Consider the following 7,640-nt stretch of genomic DNA (forward strand, 5'->3'; position numbering starts at 1 on the left):
CGGCAGCTGGGCCGCTCCTGCCGTGGGCACGGGTGCAGGGCTGCGCATCCAGAGGCCTGGGCCCCTCAGGTGAGACCTGGCCTCCTGTAATGTCAGAGACCAGAGCTGATCGGGACAGGACTGTTTTCCCGGGCGACCCAGGGCACCCTGCTCAGGCCTGAGGGAGACTGGTGACTGGGGGGGGGGGGGGGGGGAGGTGGTGACAAACGGCCCTTCAGCCCACCCTGACTCCTCCTGGCATTGCTCCAAAGCCCTTAAAGTAGCGCAGCTGGGGAACAGGCATCAAATCGTCCTGATCTGAACTGTCTGCCTTTGTCCCCGAAGGTGTAAGTAGAGACCCAGGCCCTGCCACTATCCTGGGATTTCTTTTCTTTTTTTAAAAATATATTCTTATTGATTTCAGAAAGGAAGGAAAAGGAAGAAAGAGATAGACACATCCATGATGAGAGAGAATCATGGACCGGCTGCCTCCTGCACGCCCCACGCTGGGGACCGAGCCTGCAACCCGGGCCTGTGCCCTGACTGGGGATCGAACCGTGACCTCCTGGTTCCTAGGTCGGTGCTCAACCACTGAGCCACACCAGCAGGGCCTGGGGTTTCCTTTACGTGCACATCCCCCAGAGCAAGAGGTGGAAGAGGCTCCTCACTGCTCCCCAGGTGCCTCCCTCCCGGCCAGGAGGTCCCAGACGGGCCATGCCCGCAGCTGCCGGTGCCACCACGCTGTGCCCTGCCGGCGGCTCCCTGGTCCCTGGCCTGTGGGGTTGGGGGACAGCTGCTCAGACGCCCCGGACTCGGTCCAGGTGCCTTTGGTAGGCAGCGGGGCATTGCCACTCCCGCACCGAGGGGGCAGATGAGGCCCGGGCGGGTTTACCGTGTGCAGAGACCGCAGCCTTTGCATCATCTAAGGCAGTGTTTCTGAAACTTCTCTCATGATGGGAATCACCTGGTGGAGCTGTTAAAAACACTTCCCAACTAAGAAGGGCTAAACTAGAATATTTGGGAACATATAGGTAAAATTGTACACTTAACTAGTGCTCTAAGCTTAACTAACTAAAACTGTACACTTAACTAGTGCTCAGTGTGCCATCTCACCTGTCTGCTGTGGGGTCAGCAGGGCCCAGGATCTTGACTTGGTGCCCGCCCCCCTCCTGCCACCCACACACCCCGAGGGGTCCCAGCGAAGCTCGGTGTTAGGTGTGGGCTGCAGGGGACCGAGGGGGGAGGGGAGGGGAGGGGCACGGGGCGGGGGCGGGTCATAAAGAGGCTGCCTCAGTTTCCTCCATGAGAACCGGGGCTGCCACCTCTCCTTTGTGGGTGAATGAAGAGTTGGAGTTGGGTGGATTTGGGGAAACCCCCAGGGTGTTCGGCCTTGCCCCAGGAGACACCCCCCCTCCCCAGCTGCCACGGGAGCGCCGCCTCCTGCTGGGTGTGCCTCTGCGTGGGCAGACCTGCGCCCCGGGGTTCCCCAAGGAGTGCGGGGCACAGCTGGCTCTGGAGGAGGCGTAATAGGGAGGGAGGCTGACAGCAGGGTGGCCTCATTAGCAGAAGAACCGGGGGGGGGGGGGGGGGCTATATTGCTGCCCGTGCACCCTGGGGAGCCACACTGCGGGGGCAGAGCGGGGCGGGCGCCAGGGCCGTGGGCTCCAGCACCGCCCTCTGTCTGGCTGCGGTGGGCTGGGGGGGGGGGGGTTAGTGGGAGGGGGGGGTGCTGGGGCACTGTTCCGTCTCTGTGTTCAGACACTGCCTCATGGCAGATGGAGGAAGCCGCCCAGAAAGGCTGGGCCTGGCCCGGGGTCCTGTGGCCACTCTGCAGGGCAGGCCTTGGCCTCCGAGGGGGGCTCCCCGTCCCGGTGCGATCTCAGGGGTCTCATTGCAGGGGCCTGGCCTGGGGGTGAGCGGCCAGTCGGAAAGCAATTTGCCTTCCACCTCTCACAAGGGCTGTGCTAAGGGGGGGACAGGCTGTGGAGGAGCCAGAGGACCCCGGGCTGGCCAGACGGGGAGGGAGGGGGGCACCCCCCGGGCCTGGCTCCTGCCCCTTCCGCCCAGTTCTGCAGGGCGGGCCGCCTTCCTCCTCCTCCTCCTCGTCACACGTTAAACAACCCCGGCCAACCTGCTCCCAAACCGGTTCACCCTGGGTCCCGGCGGAAGGCAGGCCCTGGGCACCGGGGGCGAGGGCAGGCCCAGGCTCTGCCTCCTCATCCAGGGTCAGGGTGCACGGCTCGCCCTGGTTCTCAACCGCCTGCAATCACTCCCTCCCCCCACCCCGTCTGGGCACAGGCAGTGCCCCCCACCCCCTGCCAGCTCCCCCGGGCCAGGAGGACGCCTCGTGAGCACGCCCAGCCCACACTCAGAGGACAGGGGAGCCGGGGCCCCCAGAGCAGCCCGGAGCCCTGAGCAAGTTCAGGGCCAGGCCTCTGACGTGCCTTCAGGTCACTGAACCCAAGGTCAAGGTTGAAAGGGCCGCTTCTTACCTTAGTGTCTGAGCAGAAGCCGCCGCCTCCTCCCGTGTCCTGCTCCTCCCAGGTTCCCTGCTTCCCGGGAGCTTGTCTGGGCAGGTGGCGATCCGAGGCCCCGCCTGTCCACCTTGCACCATTTCCGGCCGCCCCGCCGCCGTGCCTGCCGCCTCCCGGGCGCATTCCCGGGCCTCCAGGCCGGGCTCCCCTGGCCCCTTGGGTGCTGGGCATCCTCCCCCCAACACCTCAGCCCTCCATGGGCTTTCTTTGTTCACCTATATGTATTGATGTCAGAGAGGACGGGAGAAGGAGAGAGAGAAACATCCATGATGAGAGAGAATCGTTACCAACTGCCTCCTCCACGCCCCACACTGGGGTCGAGCCCGAAACCCGGGCCTGTGCCCTGACCGGGAATCGAACCGTGATCTCCTGGTTCCTAGGTTGATGCTCAGCCACTGAGCCACGCCGGCTGGACCCTCTACTCAGGGGCACATGGGCTGAGAGCCTATCATTGGCCCAGGATGAGCAGCCGGTGAGGAGGGGTCATGGAAGGTTTCTGAGCCTCAGAAGCACGCCCAGGGCAGTGGAGGGCGTGCGGCTCCCCGTATATAATTACTAACCCTGCGAGTCCCCTCCTGCCTCCTCCCTGAGCTCACGCCCCACCTGAGGTCTGGGCCCAGGCTCACCTGCCTGCAATAAAAACAAGGCAGCGGCCCACAGAGGGCCGCAGGCAGGAGGCGCGGGGTTCAGAGGAGTGGGCGTGGGGGTGGGACACCGCGTCTGTGCTCAGAACATCCCGGTCCTGCAGGGCACGGAGCAAGAGCAGGCGCAGGGTGGGGGCAGGGACAGGGCAGCTGCTCAGGTTCCCCAGAGGGTCCTGAGGGGAGGGGTCCAGGCAGGGCCTGCCCCCCACACCCCAGAGGTGCCCATGGGGATGCTTGCCACATTCTCCCAGCCTCCGCCTGGACCACTAGCCCCAGCCCTGCCCTGCCTGGCCAGCCCCGGCACCGCCGTTCACATCACCCCTCACCCCTCTTCCTCTGGCACACTTCCAGCTGCAGATGGTACTACCTCTGCTCTGCCCGTGGGCATGCATGCCTGCTCCGCTCAGCAAGACGCTGCCTGCGTCTCCCACCCCCACAGGCTGGCACGGGTGAGGGGGCGCCAGGTCAGACGGTGTCTGAGAGCAGGAGGGGCCGACAGGAAGGCAGCCTGCCTCCTGATGCCCCGGAGTTTCCCCCAAAGCCCCCGAGATGCCACCCACCCTGATAAGGACACCAGGGGAGTCCCAGTGACCCAGGGATCACCCGACTCCTGACACCCACACTCCACCCCCCAACCCCCACCCACTGTGTTCTGCCCTCAGCCCCTGGCATGTGGTGCAATCACCAGGCCCTGCCTCGTGAGCAGCAGGGGCTGTGGCTGGAGCCCTGGGCTCAAGCCCTCACTTGCTGGGCATCCTTGGGAAGGCTGCTTAACCTCTCTGTGCCACGGGACATCTATTAAATCAAGAAACACTCAGCCCCGGCCGGTCTGGCTCAGTGCATAGAGCGTGGGCCGCCGATGGAAGGGTCCCGGGTGTGATTCCCGTCAAGGGCATGGACCTCGGTTGCAGGCTGGGTTCCTGGCCCTGGTCCTAGCACATGCGGGAGATAGCCGATCTATGTACCTCTCTTACGTTGATGTTCCTCTCTCTGTCTCTCCCCCTCCCTTCCACTCTCTCTGAAAATCAAGGGGGAAAAGTATCCTCTAGTGAAGAAGGAAGGAAAGGAGAGAGGAAGAGAGAGAGAGAGAGAGAGAGAGAGAGAGAGAGAGAGAGAGAGAGAGAGAGAGAGAGAGAAACATTGAGGTGAGAGAGACATCAATTGGTTGCCTACTGCCCGGTCCCTGCCCAGGGCCAGGGATGGAGCCAGCAACCAAGGTATGTGACCTTGACCGGAATCGAACCCATGACCCCTCTTTCAGTCCACAGGCTGATGCTCTAACCAGGAGCAAAACCAGCCAGGGCCACCCTAACTGGTTTGGCTCAGTGGATAGAGCATCGGCCTGTGGACTGAAGGGTCCCAGATTCCAACCCGGTAAAGGGCAAGTACCTGGGTTGCAAGCACATTCCCAGTAGGGGATGTGCAGGAGGCAGCTAATAGATGTTTCTCTCTCATCGATGTTTCTAACTCTCTATCCCTCTTTCTCTCCCTTCCTCTCTGTAATAAAAAAAAAAAAAATCAATAAAATATATTTTTTAAAAAAGAAAGAAAGCAAAACTAGCTGGTAGGTGGCGGGTATCTCTTTCCATTTTGCAACTATTTCCACTGTGGCTGTTCCAATGCCATTTGCCCGACAAGAACCAAACAAACCCGCCGGCCTCTGTGTATAAATAGAGCTTGCAGCCCCGCGGAGGCCTCGGCGGGCCCCTCCCGGACGCTGTGGCTAGCCCCGGAGCATGCCACCCCGAGGGCCGCGGCCTCAGAAAAGCTGACGGGAGAGAGCAGGGCGCCCTCTGAGGTTATGCCCACTCATAGCAGAACCCAAACCGGAGCGGAGGAAACGGGCGGCGGCAGGCAGGCACGGCTCCTGACTCAGAGAGGCCGTCTGCGTGTGCCCACCAGCCCCGCACCCGCACCTCCGGCTGGCACACTCACTTCCCTCGGCGCACACCTCGCCCTGCCACAGCCCCGGGAGCTGGGCGTAGGGAGGGGGAAGGGGCGGCCCCGCCCTTCCAGCCTGCCTCCCCCCTGGGCTCTGGCTCCGGTCCCAGCAGCCAGTGTGTCTCCTGCAGGGTGGGTCCCGGGGGCACAAAGGGAACAGGATGTAAGGAGGTGCTCGCTGACTCTGCCCAAGGACCCTGCATTTCCTCGTTTTTATTTATTTTTTTTAATCTATTTTATTGATTTTTTTACAGAGAGGGATAGAGAGTTAGAAACATCGATGGGAGAGAAACATCGATCAGCATGTACCCGCAACCGAGGCACATGCCCTTGACCGGAATCGAACCCGGGACCCTTCAGTCCGCAGGCTGAGGCTCTATCCGCTGAGCCAAACCGGTTCCGGCAATTTCCTTGTTTTTAAAGTAAACATGTTTTTATTGATTTCAGAGAGGCGGGGAGAGGGAGGGGGAGAGAGAGAGAGAGAGAGAGAGAGAGAGAGAGAGAGAGAGAGAGAGAGCAGTGATGAGAGAGAATTGTGGATCGGCTGCTTCCTGCACGCTCCACGCTGGGGATGGAGCCCGCAACCTGGGCCTGTGGCCCGAGCAGGAACCAACTGAGGGCCTCCTGGTTCAACCACGGAGCCACGCCGGCCCACGGACCCGCATTTCGCATGAACTATCCCGTGACTCTGACTCCGGTCTCATAGTCAGAGCCAAACCAAACCCAAGGCTCAGATGGCACGTGCCGCTTGCCCTGGAAAGAAGCTGAGTCGAGACATGAGCCCAGGCCCACCGGGGCCCAGTGCCTACTGTCTCCAGCACTGGCCACCCATCCCCCCTGGGCACCTGGCTGGCCCGCAGGTGAGGGGCGTGGCAGCAAGCACACAAGCCGGGCCTGCAGGCTGGAGCTGGGGTCCCAACACTGGTTCAGACCCACAGGGTGACCTTGGACGAGCTTCTTCTTTTCTCCATGCCTCAGTTTCCTTGTCTGCTCCAGAGCACTCAGACTCTTCACCCTGCCACGTAGAAGCCCACCCACACCCCTGAAAGGGTGGCAGCACCCCCCTCCAAACTCACACACACACACACACACACACAAGCACATGCACACGCACACATGGCTCTTGCTGAGGATTAAGGGACCTGGGACAGCCGAAACCGGTTTGGCTCAGTGGATAGAGCGTCGGCCTGCATACTGAAAGGTCTCAGGTTCAATTCTAGTCAAGGGCATGTACTTTGGTTGCGGGCACATCCCCGGTTGGGGGTGTGCAAGCGTCAGCTGATCGATGTTTCTCTCTCATTGATGTTTCTAACTCTCTATCCCTCTCTCTTCCTCTCTGTAAAAAATCAATAAAATATATATTTTTTTAATTAAAGGGACCTGGGAGACACATGCACACACACACACACACACACACACGCATGCACGGCTCTCGCTGAGGATTAAGGGGCCTGGCGCAGTGCTCGCTGGGAGCACAGACCCCTGCCCACTCTCCCTGTCTGTCATGCTAGGTGTAGCTAGAAAGGCCATCCCCACAACCCACAGGCCAGGACCACAGCTCTGCCACCTGCTGCACGTGCCACTGCCTCTGCCTCTGTCCCCTCAGCCCTGCATTTATTTCCTCATTGCCCCCCCTCAGGCACACACGCCATGCTTAGCAGGCCTGCAGGACCGACTCCCAGGTTCTCAGCCCCAACCACCAGCACATCGCTGTCCTCTCTGAGCTGGTTCCGTCTAGAGCACGTGTGTCAAACACAAGGCCCGCAGGCCAAATCCATCCCGCCAGGCCTTGCAATGTGGCCCGCACCGCGCTGTCATCACTGCACTCCGCTGCCTTTCCATCACAATGACAGTTTATGACTGTTCAGTAAACCATTCGGCCCGCAATTTAGGCTGGATTTTAGATTTTGGCCCCTTCTCTGATTGAGTTTGACACCCCTAGTCTAGAGCCACAGCCACCCCTGACGTTTCTGACTTAACTGGTCTGGGACGGTGCCCGGCTTCGGGAACTTGTGTTCAGGCTTCTCCCACCACCAGGGCGGTCCACAGTCAGGAAGTGCAGAGGGCGGGGCTTTCTCCCCCGGGGTCGTGGGTACCAGGCACCCGACTCTCCATCAGCCTCCGCTGGAGGCTCAGCCCTGCCCCCAGAGGGGAGGGTTGGCTGGGGAAGGAGGGGGCAGCGATCTGGAAGGCAGAGACCCAGAGGGTCAAAGTCCAGGTGGGGCAGAGGTAGAGAGCGAGAGAATGCTTGCATTTCAATAGGAGGTGGTGTATAAATACATTTTATATTCTGTGCAGCAGAATTCTTGCATCGATTAGAATGAAACAGAACTCTCTGTACTGATCTGGAACAACAGCCATAACATCTTGGCAAGAAGAAAGAAGGCAAGTAGCACAAACCATGTGTAGCTGGATAACCCTATTTTTCTAAAAACAACTGCCTGTATGAGTTACCGGGTCCTATAATGATGTCTCACAATCACCCAGGCCAGCACCATGGAGCCACTGCTGTGCCTGTTCTACAGATGAAGACACGGAGGCC

At 60.6% G+C, this 7,640-nt stretch overlaps 1 protein-coding gene across 1 annotated transcript in view; it reads right to left on the reverse strand.

Moving 5' to 3' along the window:
* ADGRG1 (adhesion G protein-coupled receptor G1) overlaps positions 1-2,533 on the reverse strand; it is a 40,689-nt gene extending 38,156 nt beyond the window's left edge. The window contains exon 1 of the mRNA XM_036440287.2: positions 2,472-2,533. The gene's annotated coding sequence lies outside the window, so the exon portion shown is untranslated. The remainder of the gene's footprint in view (positions 1-2,471) is intronic.
* Positions 2,534-7,640: the final 5,107 nt, after the last annotated feature.

The sequence above is a fragment of the Pipistrellus kuhlii genome, unplaced genomic scaffold (assembly GCF_014108245.1).
Source record: "Pipistrellus kuhlii isolate mPipKuh1 unplaced genomic scaffold, mPipKuh1.p scaffold_m20_p_17, whole genome shotgun sequence".
NCBI classification, from domain to species: Eukaryota; Metazoa; Chordata; class Mammalia; order Chiroptera; family Vespertilionidae; genus Pipistrellus; species Pipistrellus kuhlii.